Here is a 24,722-nt window from a genome sequence, read left to right on the forward strand (position 1 = left end):
CAACGCACCCTGAGCACTGACCAAATCAGTCGTGATCTCATTGAAAGCTGCCGCTGACTTGAGTGAAATGTTTCCATCTCCATTCATACCTTTGCTGTCATTTGTAAGGTGCGAGACACCAATGTCAAAGAAGAAAAGCACCAAGTTAGGAAAAGATATTTGCAGCAAAATTGAGCCAAAATTATTTATTGAAAGGAAAATCACACTTGTCAATTTGCTCGATCTCTTTGCGAACATGACCAGCAGAGGTAATCAAGGGAGCTATTGATCTGAGTATTCTTGGACATGAAACAAACAAAGGTTAGTGACATATTCATTTCTTTATTTAGCGAACGAAATGGTCTTTCCTGATGGTTACAATGAAAGAGATGGTTCCCAATAAAAGACAGAGATCAAGTCGCTTGTAGATATACTTCAATGTGATACGATTCACTTTCAGCCCCTAATTACCCCAGAGATGGAGGGGGTGAGTTACTTTTCTTCACTCTTCAATTCCACAGCATGGAGGTACAGATATGAAACCGCCAGAGATGGAGTTCTTGAATTGGGAACCAGCGACACTGAAGGAACTCGGCAGGAGTGAGGACTGCAGATGCTGGAAACCTGATTTTAGATCAGAAAATGCTGGAAAAGCACAGCAGCATCCGAGGAACAGGAAAGTCGATGTTTCTGTTGCCAGTCTTTCTGCGTTCCGCAAACAATTTTCGTTTTAGGCTCAGATTTCCAGCAACTGCAGCTATTTGTATTATGTTAACATTCATAATGTTTTGGACAAAACCAATGACCTGCTAGCATCGGAAAATCGGCAGAAGTACTGGTACACCGATATGTTAGCTGAACAATACAACCATTCCATGAGCGGGAATACGATCCGGGCCACGGTGCTGAGAGTACCGAATCTTCACAAGTAAATAACAAGACAAGGCGATAGATACTATCGTATTTAGTGTAAATAAAACACCCTTTATGAACATTTTCGTTGCAGATTATTTTCAACTTGTCTTCGTAGATTTACAAAGTGGGAAAAGGCCATTCCGCCTGATCAGAGAGCCATCTATTCCAGTCGCAGTTTCCAACTTTGGCCCAAAGTGTCGTGTGTTCTAATGTTCCCAGGGCAAATGTCAATGACTTTATCCTGTGTTCTTAAATGGCACAGATGTATGACACTTCCACAACGACTTGTCACTCTTTTGAGGAACTCATGCTCATTTTCACCCACAAAGGGAGACACACAGAAAGGCACCCCGAAACCGACAGAGGTCTCCGTTGTGTTGAGCTGGAATTTGAAATGGACAATAAGACAAATGCAAGTTTTAAATGCGGAAGCACAGAAGCGCCGTCCCGGCAGGGCTTTGCAGGGGAGCGTCAACGAGGGGCACGGTTAAAGCGAGACATACCCCACGAGCCAGGTAGGACTCGAACCGACAATCTTCTGATCCGAAGTCAGACGCGTTATCCATTACGCTACTGGCCCAACAGACTCGTGCAGGTACGGCAGAATGTCGATATGTAATGCCATGGACTTTCACGGAATCAGAATTAAAAAGGTGAAGAAGCAGCGAAGATAATCACCAACACTGCTTCACTTCGAAGTTTCCAATTTGTGAAGCAGTGCCTTTCACTGGCAAAGGAGAAACATTTGTCCAGAGCTGCCTGCTTCAGGGTCGCCTCCTTCTCTGCTGGAAGTGCCCATCGTTTTATTCACATTCACGACGCGATTTCATGATCTACTCCAGTGTAAACGTGTCATGGTGTCGTCTAAGCAAGACCCTGCCGAAACTCAGCGAGAGACATCTGCTCATTTCGAGCTCAGGATGTGGAATTAGACGAGCTGCGTGACACCTTTTATTGGCGCCGCCACTTCACTGCAAATTAGCGGCTCAAAACGAGCCGTTGTTCGCATCAGCTTGATTTGTACCTTCCTGCAGTGCATTTGCTAAACAACATCAGATAGATCCCATCCGGCCCAGCTGACTTATCTATTTTCACACTCTGCAGTATTTCTAATATCTCTTCCTTGTGAACCTCAATCTCTTCTAGTCTAGACGCAAGTATCTCTGTATCTTCCTCGCCAACATTTTCATTATCTATAGCGAACTCTGTCGAAAAATATTTATTTAGTGCTTCCTCTATCTCCACTGACTCCACACACGACTTCCCACTATTATCCTTGATTGTCCCAAATTTAACTCTCGTCATTCTTTTATTCCTGACATACCTATGGAAAGCCTTAGCGTTAACCCTGATCCTATCTGCCAACAACTTCTCATGTCTCCTCCTGGCTCTTCCCAGCTCTCTTTTTAGGTCTTTCCTGAGATCGTTGGAAACCTCGAGCGCTCTAACTGAGTTTTCACGTTTTGTCCTAACATAAGACTTCTTGTTCTTCTTGACCAGGGATTCCACCTTCCTTAGTAAACCACGGCTCACGCGTTCTATATCTTCCTCCCTGCCTGACAGGTACATACTTATCGAGGACACACAGGAGCTTTTCCTTGACTAAGCTTCACATTTTTAATGTGCTCACCCCCTACAGTTTCCTACCCAACTCTGCGCTTCCTAAATCTTACCTCATTGCATCGTGATTTCCCTTCCACCAGCTGAAACTCTTGCTCCGTGGAGTACACCTATCCCTTTCCATCACGAAAGTAAACCTGAGAGAATTGTGATCGCTGTCTCCACAGTGCTCACCTACTTCCAAATCTAAAACCTGGCCAGGCTCGTTACCCAGTACTAAATCGAAAGTGGCTTCTTCCCTTGAAGGCATGTCTACATACTGTGTCAGGAATCCCTCCCGCACACACTGGACAAAAACTGACCCATCTATCGTACTCGTACTGTCGTGATCTCAGTCAATATTTGGATATTGTCTTGAGTGTTCCAGAGTTTTTCATTGTCCCACCGTCCAGATGAAGTTTGTATTGCTCACGTACGGGAGCGAGAATTCTTTCAATGTCTCAGATCAATTCCTGTGCCGAGAACATCAGAGTCAATGTCCCTTCCTCTACTCGGACTGACAATTTACACTTCTTCAATCTCCTGTGATTCCATTTCCCAAAGAGTTTCTCAAGATTTCCAAAGCTGGAGCCTAAATTATATGGTTTGCTTCCTAAACATTTTTCCAACTGCCAACTGACAATATGTTCAGAGTATCTCTTCACAATCCTCTGGCTTTTCCATGTCCAGGGATGAGAAGTCCCATTTGGTGGAGAGAGTTCCTAGGCTGGTGAGTTTCACTTTGGAACAAAGATGGTTAAGTGGCAATTTCCTGCGGTTGTTTGTAATGATGGGAGACGGAGCGGTGGGGAATGAGCACTCTGACGAGCAAGAGGAAGTGTTGCCAATGACCAGAGTCAGAGAACAGAGGACAAGGGATTAAAGGAATCTAATGAAAAGCAGCACTTCTGCTCAGGGCGTTCAATAACAACTGCAGAAATCCGATGTGTCGAGCAGTGTATCTGGAAAGAGAAACAGAGATAATGTTTTAAATGTGGAGCATTTCTGATGAAGAACTCGAGTTTCTCAAGTCTCATCAAATTACAGGCCTGGTTTGCAAAACAGGCTTTCGGAACTTTGAATTGTTCCAGCAGCAAAGCACGGATAACGTAGTCAGCAGGATTCGAACCTACGTGGGGAAACCCCAATGGATTTCTAATCCATCGCCTTAACCACTCGGCCATGACTACAGACGGCACCGCACCCTGAGCACTGACCAAATCAGTCGTGATCTCATTGAAAGCTGCCGCTGACTTGAGTGAAATGTTTCCATCTCCATTCATACCTTTGCTGTCATTTGTAAGGTGCGAGACACCAATGTCAAAGAAGAAAAGCACAAAGTTAGGAAAAGATATTTGCAGCAAAATTGAGTCAAAATTATTTATTGAAAGGAAAATCACACTTGGCAATTTGCTCGATCTCTTTGCGAACATGACCAGCAGAGGTAATCAAGGGAGCTATTGATCTGAGTATTCTTGGACATGAAACAAACAAAGGTTAGTGACATATTCATTTCTTTATTTAGCGAACGAAATGGTCTTTCCTGATGGTTACAATGAAAGAGATGGTTCCCAATAAAAGACAGAGATCAAGTCGCTTGTAGATATACTTCAATGTGATACGATTCACTTTCAGCCCCTAATTACCCCAGAGATGGAGGGGGTGAGTTACTTTTCTTCACTCTTCAATTCCACAGCATGGAGGTACAGATATGAAACCGCCAGAGATGGAGTTCTTGAATTGGGAACCAGCGACACTGAAGGAACTCGGCAGGAGTGAGGACTGCAGATGCTGGAAACCTGATTTTAGATCAGAAAATGCTGGAAAAGCACAGCAGCATCCGAGGAGCAGGAAAGTCGATGTTTCTGTTGCCAGTCTTTCCGCGTTCCGCAAACAATTTTCGTTTTAGGCTCAGATTTCCAGCAACTGCAGCTGTTTGTATTATGTTAACATTCATAATGTTTTGGACAAAACCAATGAGCTGCTAGCATCGGAAAATCGGCAGAAGTACTGGTACACCGATATGTTAGCTGAACAATACAACCATTCCATGAGCGGGAATACGATCCGGGCCACGGTGCTGAGAGTACCGAATCTTCACAAGTAAATAACAAGACAAGGCGATAGATACTATCGTATTTAGTGTAAATAAAACACCCTTTATGAACATTTTCGTTGCAGATTATTTTCAACTTGTCTTCGTAGATTTACAAAGTGGGAAAAGGCCATTCCGCCTGATCAGAGAGCCATCTATTCCAGTCGCAGTTTCCAACTTTGGCCCAAAGTGTCGTGTGTTCTAATGTTCCCAGGGCAAATGTCAATGACTTTATCCTGTGTTCTTAAATGGCACAGATGTATGACACTTCCACAACGACTTGTCACTCTTTTGAGGAACTCATGCTCATTTTCACCCACAAAGGGAGACACACAGAAAGGCACCCCGAAACCGACAGAGGTCTCCGTTGTGTTGAGCTGGAATTTGAAATGGACAATAAGACAAACGCAAGTTTTAAATGCGGAAGCACAGAAGTGACGTCCCGGCAGGGCTTTGCAGGGGAGCGTCAGAGAGGGGCACATTCCCCACGAGCCAGGTAGGACTCGAACCTACAATCTTCTGATCAGAAATCAGACGCGTTATCCATATTGCTACTGGCCCAATAGACACGCGCAGCCACGGCAGAATGTCGATATGTAATGCCATGGACTTTCACGGAATCAGAATTAAAAAGGTGAACAAGCAGCGAAGATAATCACCAACACTGCTTCACTTCGAAGTTTCCAATTTGTGAAGCAGTGCCTTTCACTGGCAAAGGAGAAACATTTGTCCAGAGCTGCCTGCTTCAGGGTCGCCTCCTTCTCTGCTGGAAGTGCCCATCGTTTTATTCACATTCACGACGCGATTTCATGATCTACTCCAGTGAAAACGTGTCATGGTGTCGTCTAAGCAAGACCCTGCCGAAACTCAGCGAGAGACATCTGCTCATTTCGAGCTCAGGATGTGGAATTAGACGAGCTGCGTGACACCTTTTATTGGCGCCGCCACTTCACTGCAAATTAGCGGCTCAAAACGAGCCGTTGTTCGCATCAGCTTGATTTGTACCTTCCTGCAGTGCATTTGCTAAACAACATCAGATAGATCCCATCCGGCCCAGCTGACTTATCTATTTTCACACTCTGCAGTATTTCTAATATCTCTTCCTTGTGAACCTCAATCTCTTCTAGTCTAGACGCAAGTATCTCTGTATCTTCCTCGCCAACATTTTCATTATCTATAGCGAACTCTGTCGAAAAATATTTATTTAGTGCTTCCTCTATCTCCACTGACTCCACACACGACTTCCCACTATTATCCTTGATTGTCCCAAATTTAACTCTCGTCATTCTTTTATTCCTGACATACCTATGGAAAGCCTTAGCGTTAACCCTGATCCTATCTGCCAACAACTTCTCATGTCTCCTCCTGGCTCTTCCCAGCTCTCTTTTTAGGTCTTTCCTGAGATCGTTGGAAACCTCGAGCGCTCTAACTGAGTTTTCACGTTTTGTCCTAACATAAGACTTCTTGTTCTTCTTGACCAGGGATTCCACCTTCCTTAGTAAACCACGGCTCACGCGTTCTATATCTTCCTCCCTCCCTGACAGGTACATACTTATCGAGGACACACAGGAGCTTTTCCTTGACTAAGCTTCACATTTTTAATGTGCTCACCCCCTACAGTTTCCTACCCAACTCTGCGCTTCCTAAATCTTACCTCATTGCATCGTGATTTCCCTTCCACCAGCTGAAACTCTTGCTCCGTGGAGTACACCTATCCCTTTCCATCACGAAAGTAAACCTGAGAGAATTGTGATCGCTGTCTCCACAGTGCTCACCTACTTCCAAATCTAAAACCTGGCCAGGCTCGTTACCCAGTACTAAATCGAAAGTGGCTTCTTCCCTTGAAGGCATGTCTACATACTGTGTCAGGAATCCCTCCCGCACACACTGGACAAAAACTGACCTATCTATCGTACTCGTACTGTCGTGATCTCAGTCAATATTTGGATATTGTCTTGAGTGTTCCAGAGTTTTTCATTGTCCCACCGTCCAGATGAAGTTTGTATTGCTCACGTACGGGAGCGAGAACTCTTTCAATGTCTCAGATCAATTCCTGTGCCGAGAACATCAGAGTCAATGTCCCTTCCTCTACTCGGACTGACAATTTACACTTCTTCAATCTCCTGTGATTCCATTTCCCAAAGAGTTTCTCAAGATTTCCAAAGCTGGAGCCTAAATTATATGGTTTGCTTCCTAAACATTTTTCCAACTGCCAACTGACAATATGTTCAGAGTATCTCTTCACAATCCTCTGGCTTTTCCATGTCCAGGGATGAGAAGTCCCATTTGGTGGAGAGAGTTCCTAGGCTGGTGAGTTTCACTTTGGAACAAAGATGGTTAAGTGGCAATTTCCTGCGCTTGTTTGTAATGATGGGAGACGGAGCGGTGGGGAATGAACACTCTGACGAGCAAGAGGAAGTGTTGCCAATGACCAGAGTCAGAGAACAGAGGACAAGGGATTAAAGGAATCTAATGAAAAGCAGCACTTCTGCTCAGGGCGTTCAATAACAACTGCAGAAACCCGATGTGTCGAGCAGTGTATCTGGAAAGAGAAACAGAGATAATGTTTTAAATGTGGAGCATTTCTGATGAAGAACTCGAGTTTCTCAAGTCTCATCAAATTACAGGCCTGGTTTGCAAAACACGCTTTCGGAACTTTGAATTGTTCCAGCAGCAAAGCACGGATAACGTAGTCAGCAGGATTCGAACCTACGTGGGGAGACCCCAATGGATGTCTAATCCATCGCCTTAACCACTCGGCCATGACTACAGACGGCACCGCACCCTGAGCACTGACCAAATCAGTCGTGATCTCATTGAAAGCTGCCGCTGACTTGAGTGAAATGTTTCCATCTCCATTCATACCTTTGCTGTCATTTGTCAGGTGCGAGACACCAATGTCAAAGAAGAAAAGCACAAAGTTAGGAAAAGATATTTGCAGCAAAATTGAGTCAAAATTATTTATTGAAAGGAAAATCACACTTGGCAATTTGCTCGATCTCTTTGCGAACATGACCAGCAGAGGTAATCAAGGGAGCTATTGATCTGAGTATTCTTGGACATGAAACAAACAAAGGTTAGTGACATATTCATTTCTTTATTTAGCGAACGAAATGGTCTTTCCTGATGGTTACAATGAAAGAGATGGTTCCCAATAAAAGGCAGAGATCAAGTCGCTTGTAGATATACTTCAATGTGATACGATTCACTTTCAGCCCCTAATTACCCCAGAGATGGAGGGGGTGAGTTACTTTTCTTCACTCTTCAATTCCACAGCATGGAGGTGCAGATATGAAACCGCCAGAGATGGAGTTCTTGAATTGGGAACCAGCGACACTGAAGGAACTCGGCAGGAGTGAGGACTGCAGATGCTGGAATCCTGATTTCAGATCAGAAAATGCTGGAAAAGCACAGCAGCATCCGAGGAACAGGAAAGTCGATGTTTCTGTTGCCAGTCTTTCTGCGTTCCGCAAACAATTTTCGTTTTAGGCTCAGATTTCCAGCAACTGCAGCTATTTGTATTATGTTAACATTCATAATGTTTTGGACAAAACCAATGAGCTGCTAGCATCGGAAAATCGGCAGAAGTACTGGTACACCGATATGTTAGCTGAACAATACAACCATTCCATGAGCGGGAATACGATCCGGGCCACGGTGCTGAGAGTACCGAATCTTCACAAGTAAATAACAAGACAAGGCGATAGATACTATCGTATTTAGTGTAAATAAAACACCCTTTATGAACATTTTCGTTGCAGATTATTTTCAACTTGTCTTCGTAGATTTACAAAGTGGGAAAATGCCATTCCGCCTGATCAGAGAGCCATCTATTCCAGTCGCAGTTTCCAACTTTGGCCCAAAGTGTCGTGTGTTCTAATGTTCCCAGGGCAAATGTCAATGACTTTATCGTGTGTTCTGAAATGGCACAGATGTATGACACTTCCACAACGACTTGTCACTCTTTTGAGGAACTCATGCTCATTTTCACCCACAAAGGAAGACACACAGAAAGGTACCCCGAAACCGACAGAGGTCTCCGTTGTGTTGAGCTGGAATTTGAAATGGACAATAAGACAAATGCAAGTTTTAAATGTGGAAGCACAGAAGTGACGTCCCGGCAGGGCTTTGCAGGGGAGCGTCAACGAAGGGCACGGTTAAAGTGAGACATTCCCCACGAGCCAGGTAGGACTCGAACCTACAATCTTCTGATCCGAAGTCAGACGCGTTATCCATTACGCTACTGGCCCAATAGACACTTGCAGGTACGGCAGAATGTCAATATGTAATGCCATGGACTTTCACGGAATCAGAATTAAAAAGGTGAACAAGCAGCGAAGATAATCACCAACACAGCTTCACTTCGAAGTTTCCAATTTGTGAAGCAGTGCCTTTCACTGGCAAAGGAGAAACATTTGTTCAGAGCTGCCTGCTTCAGGGTCGCCTCCTTCTCTGCTGGAAGTGCCCATCGTTTTATTCACATTCACGACGCGATTTCATGATCTACTCCAGTGAAAACGTGTCATGGTGTCGTCTAAGCAAGACCCTGCCGAAACTCAGCGAGAGACATCTGCTCATTTCGAGCTCAGGATGTGGAATTAGACGAGCTGCGTGACACCTTTTATTGGCGCCGCCACTTCACTGCAAATTAGCGGCTCAAAACGAGCCGTTGTTAGCATCAGCTTGATTTGTACCTTCCTGCAGTGCATTTGCTAAACAACATCAGATAGATCCCATCCGGCCCAGCTGACTTATCTATTTTCACACTCTGCAGTATTTCTAATATCTCTTCCTTGTGAACCTCAATCTCTTCTAGTCTAGACGCAAGTATCTCTGTATCTTCCTCGCCAACATTTTCATTATCTATAGCGAACTCTGTCGAAAAATATTTATTTAGTGCTTCCTCTATCTCCACTGACTCCACACACGACTTCCCACTATTATCCTTGATTGTCCCAAATTTAACTCTCGTCATTCTTTTATTCCTGACATACCTATGGAAAGCCTTAGCGTTAACCCTGATCCTATCTGCCAACAGCTTCTCATGTCTCCTCCTGGCTCTTCCCAGCTCTCTTTTTAGGTCTTTCCTGAGATCGTTGGAAACCTCGAGCGCTCTAACTGAGTTTTCACGTTTTGTCCTAACATAAGACTTCTTGTTCTTCTTGACCAGGGATTCCACCTTCCTTAGTAAACCACGGCTCACGCGTTCTATATCTTCCTCCCTGCCTGACAGGTACATACTTATCGAGGACACACAGGAGCTTTTCCTTGACTAAGCTTCACATTTTTAATGTGCTCACCCCCTACAGTTTCCTACCCAACTCTGCGCTTCCTAAATCTTACCTCATTGCATCGTGATTTCCCTTCCACCAGCTGAAACTCTTGCTCCGTGGAGTACACCTATCCCTTTCCATCACGAAAGTAAACCTGAGAGAATTGTGATCGCTGTCTCCACAGTGCTCACCTACTTCCAAATCTAAAACCTGGCCAGGCTCGTTACCCAGTACTAAATCGAAAGTGGCTTCTTCCCTTGAAGGCATGTCTACATACTGTGTCAGGAATCCCTCCCGCACACACTGGACAAAAACTGACCCATCTATCGTACTCGTACTGTCGTGATCTCAGTCAATATTTGGATATTGTCTTGAGTGTTCCAGAGTTTTTCATTGTCCCACCGTCCAGATGAAGTTTGTATTGCTCACGTACGGGAGCGAGAATTCTTTCAATGTCTCAGATCAATTCCTGTGCCGAGAACATCAGAGTCAATGTCCCTTCCTCTACTCGGACTGACAATTTACACTTCTTCAATCTCCTGTGATTCCATTTCCCAAAGAGTTTCTCAAGATTTCCAAAGCTGGAGCCTAAATTATATGGTTTGCTTCCTAAACATTTTTCCAACTGCCAACTGACAATATGTTCAGAGTATCTCTTCACAATCCTCTGGCTTTTCCATGTCCAGGGATGAGAAGTCCCATTTGGTGGAGAGAGTTCCTAGGCTGGTGAGTTTCACTTTGGAACAAAGATGGTTAAGTGGCAATTTCCTCCGGTTGTTTGTAATGATGGGAGACGGAGCGGTGGGGAATGAGCACTCTGACGAGCAAGAGGAAGTGTTGCCAATGACCAGAGTCAGAGAACAGAGGACAAGGGATTAAAGGAATCTAATGAAAAGCAGCACTTCTGCTCAGGGCGTTCAATAACAACTGCAGAAACCCGATGTGTCGAGCAGTGTATCTGGAAAGAGAAACAGAGATAATGTTTTAAATGTGGAGCATTTCTGATGAAGAACTCGAGTTTCTCAAGTCTCATCAAATTACAGGCATGGTTTGCAAAACACGTTTTCGGAACTTTGAATTGTTCCAGCAGCAAAGCACGGATAACGTAGTCAGCAGGATTCGAACCTACGTGGGGAAACCCCAATGGATTTCTAATCCATCGCCTTAACCACTCGGCCATGACTACAGACGGCACCGCACCCTGAGCACTGACCAAATCAGTCGTGATCTCATTGAAAGCTGCCGCTGACTTGAGTGAAATGTTTCCATCTCCATTCATACCTTTGCTGTCATTTGTAAGGTGCGAGACACCAATGTCAAAGAAGAAAAGCACAAAGTTAGGAAAAGATATTTGCAGCAAAATTGAGTCAAAATTATTTATTGAAAGGAAAATCACACTTGGCAATTTGCTCGATCTCTTTGCGAACATGACCAGCAGAGGTAATCAAGGGAGCTATTGATCTGAGTATTCTTGGACATGAAACAAACAAAGGTTAGTGACATATTCATTTCTTTATTTAGCGAACGAAATGGTCTTTCCTGATGGGTACAATGAAAGAGATGGTTCCCAATAAAAGACAGAGATCAAGTCGCTTGTAGATATACTTCAATGTGATACGATTCACTTTCAGCCCCTAATTACCCCAGAGATGGAGGGGGTGAGTTACTTTTCTTCACTCTTCAATTCCACAGCATGGAGGTACAGATATGAAACCGCCAGAGATGGAGTTCTTGAATTGGGAACCAGCGACACTGAAGGAACTCGGCAGGAGTGAGGACTGCAGATGCTGGAAACCTGATTTTAGATCAGAAAATGCTGGAAAAGCACAGCAGCATCCGAGGAGCAGGAAAGTCGATGTTTCTGTTGCCAGTCTTTCTGCGTTCCGCAAACAATTTTCGTTTTAGGCTCAGATTTCCAGCAACTGCAGCTATTTGTATTATGTTAACATTCATAATGTTTTGGACAAAACCAATGAGCTGCTAGCATCGGAAAATCGGCAGAAGTACTGGTACACCGATATGTTAGCTGAACAATACAACCATTCCATGAGCGGGAATACGATCCGGGCCACGGTGCTGAGAGTACCGAATCTTCACAAGTAAATAACAAGACAAGGCGATAGATACTATCGTATTTAGTGTAAATAAAACACCCTTTATGAACATTTTCGTTGCAGATTATTTTCAACTTGTCTTCGTAGATTTACAAAGTGGGAAAAGGCCATTCCGCCTGATCAGAGAGCCATCTATTCCAGTCGCAGTTTCCAACTTTGGCCCAAAGTGTCGTGTGTTCTAATGTTCCCAGGGCAAATGTCAATGACTTTATCCTGTGTTCTTAAATGGTACAGATGTATGACACTTCCACAACGACTTGTCACTCTTTTGAGGAACTCATGCTCATTTTCACCCACAAAGGGAGACACACAGAAAGGCACCCCCAAACCGACAGAGGTCTCCGTTGTGGTGAGCTGGAATTTGAAATGGACAATAAGACAAATGCAAAAGCACAAAAGCGACATCCCAACAGGGCTTTGCAGGGGAGCACCAACGAGGGGCACGGTTAAAGTGAGACATTCCCCACGAGCCAGGTAGGACTCGAACCTACAATCTTCTGATCCGAAGTCAGACGCGTTATCCATTACGCTACTGGCCCAATAGACACGTGCAGGTACGGCAGAATGTCGATATGTAATGCCATGGACTTTCACGGAATCAGAATAAAAAAGGTGAACAAGCAGCGAAGATAATCACCAACACTGCTTCACTTCGAAGTTTCCAATTTGTGAAGCAGTGCCTTTCACTGGCAAAGGAGAAACATTTGTCCAGAGCTGCCTGCTTCAGGGTCGCCTCCTTCTCTGCTGGAAGTGCCCATCGTTTTATTCACATTCACGACGCGATTTCATGATCTACTCCAGTGAAAACGTGTCATGGTGTCGTCTAAGCAAGACCCTGCCGAAACTCAGCGAGAGACATCTGCTCATTTCGAGCTCAGGATGTGGAATTAGACGAGCTGCGTGACACCTTTTATTGGCGCCGCCACTTCACTGCAAATTAGCGGCTCAAAACGAGCCGTTGTTAGCATCAGCTTGATTTGTACCTTCCTGCAGTGCATTTGCTAAACAACATCAGATAGATCCCATCCGGCCCAGCTGACTTATCTATTTTCACACTCTGCAGTATTTCTAATATCTCTTCCTTGTGAACCTCAATCTCTTCTAGTCTAGACGCAAGTATCTCTGTATCTTCCTCGCCAACATTTTCATTATCTATAGCGAACTCTGTCGAAAAATATTTATTTAGTGCTTCCTCTATCTCCACTGACTCCACACACGACTTCCCACTATTATCCTTGATTGTCCCAAATTTAACTCTCGTCATTCTTTTATTCCTGACATACCTATGGAAAGCCTTAGCGTTAACCCTGATCCTATCTGCCAACAGCTTCTCATGTCTCCTCCTGGCTCTTCCCAGCTCTCTTTTTAGGTCTTTCCTGAGATCGTTGGAAACCTCGAGCGCTCTAACTGAGTTTTCACGTTTTGTCCTAACATAAGACTTCTTGTTCTTCTTGACCAGGGATTCCACCTTCCTTAGTAAACCACGGCTCACGCGTTCTATATCTTCCTCCCTGCCTGACAGGTACATACTTATCGAGGACACACAGGAGCTTTTCCTTGACTAAGCTTCACATTTTTAATGTGCTCACCCCCTACAGTTTCCTACCCAACTCTGCGCTTCCTAAATCTTACCTCATTGCATCGTGATTTCCCTTCCACCAGCTGAAACTCTTGCTCCGTGGAGTACACCTATCCCTTTCCATCACGAAAGTAAACCTGAGAGAATTGTGATCGCTGTCTCCACAGTGCTCACCTACTTCCAAATCTAAAACCTGGCCAGGCTCGTTACCCAGTACTAAATCGAAAGTGGCTTCTTCCCTTGAAGGCATGTCTACATACTGTGTCAGGAATCCCTCCCGCACACACTGGACAAAAACTGACCCATCTATCGTACTCGTACTGTCGTGATCTCAGTCAATATTTGGATATTGTCTTGAGTGTTCCAGAGTTTTTCATTGTCCCACCGTCCAGATGAAGTTTGTATTGCTCACGTACGGGAGCGAGAATTCTTTCAATGTCTCAGATCAATTCCTGTGCCGAGAACATCAGAGTCAATGTCCCTTCCTCTACTCGGACTGACAATTTACACTTCTTCAATCTCCTGTGATTCCATTTCCCAAAGAGTTTCTCAAGATTTCCAAAGCTGGAGCCTAAATTATATGGTTTGCTTCCTAAACATTTTTCCAACTGCCAACTGACAATATGTTCAGAGTATCTCTTCACAATCCTCTGGCTTTTCCATGTCCAGGGATGAGAAGTCCCATTTGGTGGAGAGAGTTCCTAGGCTGGTGAGTTTCACTTTGGAACAAAGATGGTTAAGTGGCAATTTCCTCCGGTTGTTTGTAATGATGGGAGACGGAGCGGTGGGGAATGAGCACTCTGACGAGCAAGAGGAAGTGTTGCCAATGACCAGAGTCAGAGAACAGAGGACAAGGGATTAAAGGAATCTAATGAAAAGCAGCACTTCTGCTCAGGGCGTTCAATAACAACTGCAGAAACCCGATGTGTCGAGCAGTGTATCTGGAAAGAGAAACAGAGATAATGTTTTAAATGTGGAGCATTTCTGATGAAGAACTCGAGTTTCTCAAGTCTCATCAAATTACAGGCATGGTTTGCAAAACACGTTTTCGGAACTTTGAATTGTTCCAGCAGCAAAGCACGGATAACGTAGTCAGCAGGATTCGAACCTACGTGGGGAAACCCCAATGGATTTCTAATCCATCGCCTTAACCACTCGGCCATGACTACAGACGGCACCGCACCCTGAGCACTGACCAAATCAGTCGTGATCTCATTGAAAGCTGCCGCTGACTTGAGTGAAATGTTTCCATCTCCATTCATACCTTTGCTGTCATTTGTAAGGTGCGAGACACCAATGTCAAAGAAGAAAAGCACAAAGTTAGGAAAAGATATTTGCAGCAAAATTGAGTCAAAATTATTTATTGAAAGGAAAATCACACTTGGCAATTTGCTCGATCTCTTTGCGAACATGACCAGCAGAGGTAATCAAGGGAGCTATTGATCTGAGTATTCTTGGACATGAAACAAACAAAGGTTAGTGACATATTCATTTCTTTATTTAGCGAACGAAATGGTCTTTCCTGATGGGTACAATGAAAGAGATGGTTCCCAATAAAAGACAGAGATCAAGTCGCTTGTAGATATACTTCAATGTGATACGATTCACTTTCAGCCCCTAATTACCCCAGAGATGGAGGGGGTGAGTTACTTTTCTTCACTCTTCAATTCCACAGCATGGAGGTACAGATATGAAACCGCCAGAGATGGAGTTCTTGAATTGGGAACCAGCGACACTGAAGGAACTCGGCAGGAGTGAGGACTGCAGATGCTGGAAACCTGATTTTAGATCAGAAAATGCTGGAAAAGCACAGCAGCATCCGAGGAGCAGGAAAGTCGATGTTTCTGTTGCCAGTCTTTCTGCGTTCCGCTAACAATTTTCGTTTTAGGCTCAGATTTCCAGCAACTGCAGCTATTTGTATTATGTTAACATTCATAATGTTTTGGACAAAACCAATGAGCTGCTAGCATCGGAAAATCGGCAGAAGTACTGGTACACCGATATGTTAGCTGAACAATACAACCATTCCATGAGCGGGAATACGATCCGGGCCACGGTGCTGAGAGTACCGAATCTTCACAAGTAAATAACAAGACAAGGCGATAGATACTATCGTATTTAGTGTAAATAAAACACCCTTTATGAACATTTTCGTTGCAGATTATTTTCAACTTGTCTTCGTAGATTTACAAAGTGGGAAAAGGCCATTCCGCCTGATCAGAGAGCCATCTATTCCAGTCGCAGTTTCCAACTTTGGCCCAAAGTGTCGTGTGTTCTAATGTTCCCAGGGCAAATGTCAATGACTTTATCCTGTGTTCTTAAATGGTACAGATGTATGACACTTCCACAACGACTTGTCACTCTTTTGAGGAACTCATGCTCATTTTCACCCACAAAGGGAGACACACAGAAAGGCACCCCCAAACCGACAGAGGTCTCCGTTGTGGTGAGCTGGAATTTGAAATGGACAATAAGACAAATGCAAAAGCACAAAAGCGACATCCCAACAGGGCTTTGCAGGGGAGCACCAACGAGGGGCACGGTTAAAGTGAGACATTCCCCACGAGCCAGGTAGGACTCGAACCTACAATCTTCTGATCCGAAGTCAGACGCGTTATCCATTACGCTACTGGCCCAACAGACACGTGCAGGTACGGCAGAATGTCGATATGTAATGCCATGGACTTTCACGGAATCAGAATAAAAAAGGTGAACAAGCAGCGAAGATAATCACCAACACTGCTTCACTTCGAAGTTTCCAATTTGTGAAGCAGTGCCTTTCACTGGCAAAGGAGAAACATTTGTCCAGAGCTGCCTGCTTCAGGGTCGCCTCCTTCTCTGCTGGAAGTGCCCATCGTTTTATTCACATTCACGACGCGATTTCATGATCTACTCCAGTGAAAACGTGTCATGGTGTCGTCTAAGCAAGACCCTGCCGAAACTCAGCGAGAGACATCTGCTCATTTCGAGCTCAGGATGTGGAATTAGACGAGCTGCGTGACACCTTTTATTGGCGCCGCCACTTCACTGCAAATTAGCGGCTCAAAACGAGCCGTTGTTAGCATCAGCTTGATTTGTACCTTCCTGCAGTGCATTTGCTAAACAACATCAGATAGATCCCATCCGGCCCAGCTGACTTATCTATTTTCACACTCTGCAGTATTTCTAATATCTCTTCCTTGTGAACCTCAATCTCTTCTAGTCTAGACGCAAGTATCTCTGTATCTTCCTCGCCAACATTTTCATTATCTATAGCGAACTCTGTCGAAAAATATTTATTTAGTGCTTCCTCTATCTCCACTGACTCCACACACGACTTCCCACTATTATCCTTGATTGTCCCAAATTTAACTCTCGTCATTCTTTTATTCCTGACATACCTATGGAAAGCCTTAGCGTTAACCCTGATCCTATCTGCCAACAGCTTCTCATGTCTCCTCCTGGCTCTTCCCAGCTCTCTTTTTAGGTCTTTCCTGAGATCGTTGGAAACCTCGAGCGCTCTAACTGAGTTTTCACGTTTTGTCCTAACATAAGACTTCTTGTTCTTCTTGACCAGGGATTCCACCTTCCTTAGTAAACCACGGCTCACGCGTTCTATATCTTCCTCCCTGCCTGACAGGTACATACTTATCGAGGACACACAGGAGCTTTTCCTTGACTAAGCTTCACATTTTTAATGTGCTCACCCCCTACAGTTTCCTACCCAACTCTGCGCTTCCTAAATCTTACCTCATTGCATCGTGATTTCCCTTCCACCAGCTGAAACTCTTGCTCCGTGGAGTACACCTATCCCTTTCCATCACGAAAGTAAACCTGAGAGAATTGTGATCGCTGTCTCCACAGTGCTCACCTACTTCCAAATCTAAAACCTGGCCAGGCTCGTTACCCAGTACTAAATCGAAAGTGGCTTCTTCCCTTGAAGGCATGTCTACATACTGTGTCAGGAATCCCTCCCGCACACACTGGACAAAAACTGACCCATCTATCGTACTCGTACTGTCGTGATCTCAGTCAATATTTGGATATTGTCTTGAGTGTTCCAGAGTTTTTCATTGTCCCACCGTCCAGATGAAGTTTGTATTGCTCACGTACGGGAGCGATAATTCTTTCAATGTCTCAGATCAATTCCTGTGCCGAGAACATCAGAGTCAATGTCCCTTCCTCTACTCGGACTGACAATTTACACTTCTTCAATCTCCTGTGATTCCATTTCCCAAAGAGTTTCTCAAGATTTCCAAAGCTGGAGCCTAAATTATATGGTTTGCTTCCTAAACATTTTTCCAACTGCCAACTGACAATATGTTCAGAGTATCTCTTCACAATCCTCTGGCTTTTCCATGTCCAGGGATGAGAAGTCCCATTTGGTGGAGAGAGTTCCTAGGCTGGTGAGTTTCACTTTGGAACAAAGATGGTTAAGTGGCAATTTCCTCCGGTTGTTTGTAATGATGGGAGACGGAGCGGTGGGGAATGAGCACTCTGACGAGCAAGAGGAAGTGTTGCCAATGACCAGAGTCAGAGAACAGAGGACAAGGGATTAAAGGAATCTAATGAAAAGCAGCACTTCTGCTCAGGGCGTTCAATAACAACTGCAGAAACCCGATGTGTCGAGCAGTGTATCTGGAAAGAGAAACAGAGATAATGTTTTAAATGTGGAGCATTTCTGATGAAGAACTCGAGTTTCTCAAGTCTCATCAAATTACAGGCATGGTTTGCAAAACACGTTTTCGGAACTTTGAATTGTTCCAGCAGCAAAGCACAGATAATGTAGTCAGCAGGATTCGAACCTACGTGGGGAAACCCCAATGGATTTCTAATCCATCGCCTTAACCACTCGGCCATGACTACAGACGGCACCGCACCCTGAGCACTGACCAAATCAGTCGTGATCTCATTGAAAGCTGCCGCTGACTTGAGTGAAATGTTTCCATCTCCATTCATACCTTTGCTGTCATTTGTAAGGTGCGAGACACCAATGTCAAAGAAGAAAAGCACAAAGTTAGGAAAAGATATTTGCAGCAAAATTGAGTCAAAATTATTTATTGAAAGGAAAATCACACTTGGCAATTTGCTCGATCTCTTTGCGAACATGACCAGCAGAGGTAATCAAGGGAGCTATTGATCTGAGTATTCTTGGACATGAAACAAACAAAGGTTAGTGACATATTCATTTCTTTATTTAGCGAACGAAATGGTCTTTCCTGATGGGTACAATGAAAGAGATGGTTCCCAATAAAAGACAGAGATCAAGTCGCTTGTAGATATACTTCAATGTGATACGATTCACTTTCAGCCCCTAATTACCCCAGAGATGGAGGGGGTGAGTTACTTTTCTTCACTCTTCAATTCCACAGCATGGAGGTACAGATATGAAACCGCCAGAGATGGAGTTCTTGAATTGGGAACCAGCGACACTGAAGGAACTCGGCAGGAGTGAGGACTGCAGATGCTGGAAACCTGATTTTAGATCAGAAAATGCTGGAAAAGCACAGCAGCATCCGAGGAGCAGGAAAGTCGATGTTTCTGTTGCCAGTCTTTCTGCGTTCCGCAAACAATTTTCGTTTTAGGCTCAGATTTCCAGCAACTGCAGCTATTTGTATTATGTTAACATTCATAATGTTTTGGACAAAACCAATGAGCTGCTAGCATCGGAAAATCGGCAGAAGTACTGGTACACCGATATGTTAGCTGAACAATACAACCATTCCATGAGCGGGAATACGATCCGGGCCACGGTGCTGAGAGTACCGAATCTTCACAAGTAAATAACAAGACAAGGCGATAGATACTATCGTATTTAGTGTAAATAAAACACCCTTTATGAACATTTTCGTTGCAGATTATTTTCAACTTGTCTTCGTAGATTTACAAAGTGGGAAAAGGCCATTCCGCCTGATCAGAGAGCCATCTATTCCAGTCGCAGTTTCCAACTTTGGCCCAAAGTGTCGTGTGTTCTAATGTTCCCAGGGCAAATGTCAATGACTTTATCCTGTGTTCTTAAATGGTACAGATGTATGACACTTCCACAACGACTTGTCACTCTTTTGAGGAACTCATGCTCATTTTCACCCACAAAGGGAGACACACAGAAAGGCACCCCCAAACCGACAGAGGTCTCCGTTGTGGTGAGCTGGAATTTGAAATGGACAATAAGACAAATGCAAAAGCACAGAAGCGACATCCCAACAGGGCTTTGCAGGGGAGCACCAACGAGGGGCACGGTTAAAGTGAGACATTCCCCACGAGCCAGGTAGGACTCGAACCTACAATCTTCTGATCCGAAGTCAGACGCGTTATCCATTACGCTACTGGCCCAATAGACACGTGCAGGTACGGCAGAATGTCGATATGTAATGCCATGGACTTTCACGGAATCAGAATTAAAAAGGTGAACAAGCAGCGAAGATAATCACCAACACTGCTTCACTTCGAAGTTTCCAATTTGTGAAGCAGTGCCTTTCACTGGCAAAGGAGAAACATTTGTCCAGAGCTGCCTGCTTCAGGGTCGCCTCCTTCTCTGCTGGAAGTGCCCATCGTTTTATTCACATTCACGACGCGATTTCATGATCTACTCCAGTGAAAACGTGTCATGGTGTCGTCTAAGCAAGACCCTGCCGAAACTCAGCGAGAGACATCTGCTCATTTCGAGCTCAGGATGTGGAATTAGACGAGCTGCGTGACACCTTTTATTGGCGCCGCCACTTCACTGCAAATTAGCGGCTCAAAACGAGCCGTTGTTAGCATCAGCTTGATTTGTACCTTCCTGCAGTGCATTTGCTAAACAACATCAGATAGATCCCATCCGGCCCAGCTGACTTATCTATTTTCACACTCTGCAGTATTTCTAATATCTCTTCCTTGTGAACCTCAATCTCTTCTAGTCTAGACGCAAGTATCTCTGTATCTTCCTCGCCAACATTTTCATTATCTATAGCGAACTCTGTCGAAAAATATTTATTTAGTGCTTCCTCTATCTCCACTGACTCCACACACGACTTCCCACTATTATCCTTGATTGTCCCAAATTTAACTCTCGTCATTCTTTTATTCCTGACATACCTATGGAAAGCCTTAGCGTTAACCCTGATCCTATCTGCCAACAGCTTCTCATGTCTCCTCCTGGCTCTTCCCAGCTCTCTTTTTAGGTCTTTCCTGAGATCGTTGGAAACCTCGAGCGCTCTAACTGAGTTTTCACGTTTTGTCCTAACATAAGACTTCTTGTTCTTCTTGACCAGGGATTCCACCTTCCTTAGTAAACCACGGCTCACGCGTTCTATATCTTCCTCCCTGCCTGACAGGTACATACTTATCGAGGACACACAGGAGCTTTTCCTTGACTAAGCTTCACATTTTTAATGTGCTCACCCCCTACAGTTTCCTACCCAACTCTGCGCTTCCTAAATCTTACCTCATTGCATCGTGATTTCCCTTCCACCAGCTGAAACTCTTGCTCCGTGGAGTACACCTATCCCTTTCCATCACGAAAGTAAACCTGAGAGAATTGTGATCGCTGTCTCCACAGTGCTCACCTACTTCCAAATCTAAAACCTGGCCAGGCTCGTTACCCAGTACTAAATCGAAAGTGGCTTCTTCCCTTGAAGGCATGTCTACATACTGTGTCAGGAATCCCTCCCACACACACTGGACAAAAACTGACCCATCTATCGTACTCGTACTGTCGTGATCTCAGTCAATATTTGGATATTGTCTTGAGTGTTCCAGAGTTTTTCATTGTCCCACCGTCCAGATGAAGTTTGTATTGCTCACGTACGGGAGCGAGAATTCTTTCAATGTCTCAGATCAATTCCTGTGCCGAGAACATCAGAGTCAATGTCCCTTCCTCTACTCGGACTGACAACTTACACTTCTTCAATCTCCTGTGATTCCATTTCCCAAAGAGTTTCTCAAGATTTCCAAAGCTGGAGCCTAAATTATATGGTTTGCTTCCTAAACATTTTTCCAACGGCCAACTGACAATATGTTCACAGTATCTCTTCACAATCCTCTGGCTTTTCCATGTCCAGGGATGAGAAGTCCCATTTGGTGGAGAGAGTTCCTAGGCTGGTGAGTTTCACTTTGGAACAAAGATGGTTAAGTGGCAATTTCCTGCGGTTGTTTGTAATGATGGGAGACGGAGCGGTGGGGAATGAGCACTCTGACGAGCAAGAGGAAGTGTTGCCAATGACCAGAGTCAGAGAATAGAGGACAAGGGATTAAAGGAATCTAATGAAAAGCAGCACTTCTGCTCAGGGCGTTCAATAACAACTGCAGAAATCCGATGTGTCGAGCAGTGTATCTGGAAAGAGAAACAGAGATAATGTTTTAAATGTGGAGCATTTCTGATGAAGAACTCGAGTTTCTCAAGTCTCATCAAATTACAGGCCTGGTTTGCAAAACAGGCTTTCGGAACTTTGAATTCTTCCAGCAGCAAAGCACGGATAACGTAGTCAGCAGGATTCGAATCTACGTGGGGAAACCCCAATGGATTTCTAATCCATCGCCTTAACCACTCGGCCATGACTACAGACGGCACCACACTCTGAGCACTGACCAAATCAGTCGTGATCTCATTGAAAGCTGCCGCTGACTTGAGTGAAATGTTTCCATCTCCATTCATACCCTTGCTGTCATTTGTAAGGTGCGAGACACCAATGTCAAAGAAGAAAAGCACAAAGTTAGGAAAAGATATTTGCAGCAAAATTGAGTCAAAATTATTTATTGAAAGGAAAATCACACTTGGCAATTTGCTCGATCTCTTTGCGAACATGACCAGCAGAGGTAATCAAGGGAGCTATTGATCTGAGTATTCTTGGACATGAAACAAACAAAGGTTAGTGACATATTCATTTCTTTATTTAGCGAACGAAATGGTCTTTCCTGATGGTTACAATGAAAGAGATGGTTCCCAATAAAAGACAGAGATCAAGTCGCTTGTAGATATACTTCAATGTGATACGATTCACTTTCAGCCCCTAATTACCCCAGAGATGGAGGGGGTGAGTTACTTTTCTTCACTCTTCAATTCCACAGCATGGAGGTACAGATATGAAACCGCCAGAGATGGAGTTCTTGAATTGGGAACCAGCGACACTGAAGGAACTCGGCAGGAGTGAGGACTGCAGATGCTGGAAACCTGATTTTAGATCAGAAAATGCTGGAAAAGCACAGCAGCATCCGAGGAACAGGAAAGTCGATGTTTCTGTTGCCAGTCTTTCTGCGTTCCGCAAACAATTTTCGTTTTAGGCTCAGATTTCCAGCAACTGCAGCTATTTGTATTATGTTAACATTCATAATGTTTTGGACAAAACCAATGAGCTGCTAGCATCGGAAAATCGGCAGAAGTACTGGTACACCGATATGTTAGCTGAACAATACAACCATTCCATGAGTGGGAATACGATCCGGGCCACGGTGCTGAGAGTACCGAATCTTCACAAGTAAATAACAAGACAAGGCGATAGATACTATCGTATTTAGTGTAAATAAAACACCCTTTATGAACATTTTCGTTGCAGATTATTTTCAACTTGTCTTCGTAGATTTACAAAGTGGGAAAAGGCCATTCCGCCTGATCAGAGAGCCATCTATTCCAGTCGCAGTTTCCAACTTTGGCCCAAAGTGTCGTGTGTTCTAATGTTCCCAGGGCAAATGTCAATGACTTTATCCTGTGTTCTTAAATGGCACAGATGTATGACACTTCCACAACGACTTGTCACTCTTTTGAGGAACTCATGCTCATTTTCACCCACAAAGGGAGACACACAGAAAGGCACCCCGAAACCGACAGAGGTCTCCGTTGTGTTGAGCTGGAATTTGAAATGGACAATAAGACAAATGCAAGTTTTAAATGCGGAAGCACAGAAGCGACGTCCCGGCAGGGCTTTGCAGGGGAGCGTCAACGAGGGGCACGGTTAAAGCGAGACATTCCCCACGAGCCAGGTAGGACTCGAACCTACAATCTTCAGATCCGTAGTCAGACGCGTTATCCATTACGCTACTGGCCCAACAGACACGTGCAGGTGCGGCAGAATGTCGATATGTAATGCCATGGACTTTCACGGAATCAGAATTAAAAAGGTGAACAAGCAGCGAAGATAATCACCAACACTGCTTCACTTCGAAGTTTCCAATTTGTGAAGCAGTGCCTTTCACTGGCAAAGGAGAAACATTTGTCCAGAGCTGCCTGCTTCAGGGTCGCCTCCTTCTCTGCTGGAAGTGCCCATCGTTTTATTCACATTCACGACGCGATTTCATGATCTACTCCAGTGAAAACGTGTCATGGTGTCGTCTAAGCAAGACCCTGCCGAAACTCAGCGAGAGACATCTGCTCATTTCGAGCTCAGGATGTGGAATTAGACGAGCTGCGTGACACCTTTTATTGGCGCCGCCACTTCACTGCAAATTAGCGGCTCAAAACGAGCCGTTGTTAGCATCAGCTTGATTTGTACCTTCCTGCAGTGCATTTGCTAAACAACATCAGATAGATCCCATCCGGCCCAGCTGACTTATCTATTTTCACACTCTGCAGTATTTCTAATATCTCTTCCTTGTGAACCTCAATCTCTTCTAGTCTAGACGCAAGTATCTCTGTATCTTCCTCGCCAACATTTTCATTATCTATAGCGAACTCTGTCGAAAAATATTTATTTAGTGCTTCCTCTATCTCCACTGACTCCACACACGACTTCCCACTATTATCCTTGATTGTCCCAAATTTAACTCTCGTCATTCTTTTATTCCTGACATACCTATGGAAAGCCTTAGCGTTAACCCTGATCCTATCTGCCAACAGCTTCTCATGTCTCCTCCTGGCTCTTCCCAGCTCTCTTTTTAGGTCTTTCCTGAGATCGTTGGAAACCTCGAGCGCTCTAACTGAGTTTTCACGTTTTGTCCTAACATAAGACTTCTTGTTCTTCTTGACCAGGGATTCCACCTTCCTTAGTAAACCACGGCTCACGCGTTCTATATCTTCCTCCCTGCCTGACAGGTACATATTTATCGAGGACACACAGGAGCTTTTCCTTGACTAAGCTTCACATTTTTAATGTGCTCACCCCCTACAGTTTCCTACCCAACTCTGCGCTTCCTAAATCTTACCTCATTGCATCGTGATTTCCCTTCCACCAGCTGAAACTCTTGCTCCGTGGAGTACACCTATCCCTTTCCATCAC

At 44.4% G+C, this 24,722-nt stretch overlaps 12 non-coding genes across 12 annotated transcripts; all 12 read right to left on the bottom strand.

Annotated features, from left to right (window-relative positions):
• Positions 1 to 1,401: 1,401 nt before the first annotated feature.
• trnar-ucg (transfer RNA arginine (anticodon UCG)) lies at positions 1,402 to 1,474 on the bottom strand. Its single transcript has one exon. It is a non-coding gene; the product is annotated as a tRNA-Arg (tRNA).
• Positions 1,475 to 3,601: 2,127 nt separating this feature from the next.
• Positions 3,602 to 3,683, bottom strand: trnas-aga (transfer RNA serine (anticodon AGA)). Its single transcript has one exon. It is a non-coding gene; the product is annotated as a tRNA-Ser (tRNA).
• Positions 3,684 to 7,276: 3,593 nt separating this feature from the next.
• trnas-aga (transfer RNA serine (anticodon AGA)) lies at positions 7,277 to 7,358 on the bottom strand. Its single transcript has one exon. It is a non-coding gene; the product is annotated as a tRNA-Ser (tRNA).
• Positions 7,359 to 8,765: 1,407 nt separating this feature from the next.
• On the bottom strand, positions 8,766 to 8,838 carry trnar-ucg (transfer RNA arginine (anticodon UCG)). Its single transcript has one exon. It is a non-coding gene; the product is annotated as a tRNA-Arg (tRNA).
• Positions 8,839 to 10,965: 2,127 nt separating this feature from the next.
• Positions 10,966 to 11,047, bottom strand: trnas-aga (transfer RNA serine (anticodon AGA)). Its single transcript has one exon. It is a non-coding gene; the product is annotated as a tRNA-Ser (tRNA).
• A 1,394-nt stretch (positions 11,048 to 12,441) lies between these two features.
• Positions 12,442 to 12,514, bottom strand: trnar-ucg (transfer RNA arginine (anticodon UCG)). The gene has a single exon. It is a non-coding gene; the product is annotated as a tRNA-Arg (tRNA).
• A 2,127-nt stretch (positions 12,515 to 14,641) lies between these two features.
• On the bottom strand, positions 14,642 to 14,723 carry trnas-aga (transfer RNA serine (anticodon AGA)). The gene has a single exon. It is a non-coding gene; the product is annotated as a tRNA-Ser (tRNA).
• Positions 14,724 to 16,117: 1,394 nt separating this feature from the next.
• Positions 16,118 to 16,190, bottom strand: trnar-ucg (transfer RNA arginine (anticodon UCG)). Its single transcript has one exon. It is a non-coding gene; the product is annotated as a tRNA-Arg (tRNA).
• A 2,127-nt stretch (positions 16,191 to 18,317) lies between these two features.
• Positions 18,318 to 18,399, bottom strand: trnas-aga (transfer RNA serine (anticodon AGA)). The gene has a single exon. It is a non-coding gene; the product is annotated as a tRNA-Ser (tRNA).
• A 1,394-nt stretch (positions 18,400 to 19,793) lies between these two features.
• On the bottom strand, positions 19,794 to 19,866 carry trnar-ucg (transfer RNA arginine (anticodon UCG)). The gene has a single exon. It is a non-coding gene; the product is annotated as a tRNA-Arg (tRNA).
• A 2,127-nt stretch (positions 19,867 to 21,993) lies between these two features.
• trnas-aga (transfer RNA serine (anticodon AGA)) lies at positions 21,994 to 22,075 on the bottom strand. Its single transcript has one exon. It is a non-coding gene; the product is annotated as a tRNA-Ser (tRNA).
• Positions 22,076 to 23,482: 1,407 nt separating this feature from the next.
• trnar-acg (transfer RNA arginine (anticodon ACG)) lies at positions 23,483 to 23,555 on the bottom strand. Its single transcript has one exon. It is a non-coding gene; the product is annotated as a tRNA-Arg (tRNA).
• Positions 23,556 to 24,722: the final 1,167 nt, after the last annotated feature.

This window comes from Chiloscyllium punctatum, chromosome 13 (genome assembly GCF_047496795.1).
Source record: "Chiloscyllium punctatum isolate Juve2018m chromosome 13, sChiPun1.3, whole genome shotgun sequence".
Lineage (NCBI taxonomy): Eukaryota > Metazoa > Chordata > Chondrichthyes > Orectolobiformes > Hemiscylliidae > Chiloscyllium > Chiloscyllium punctatum.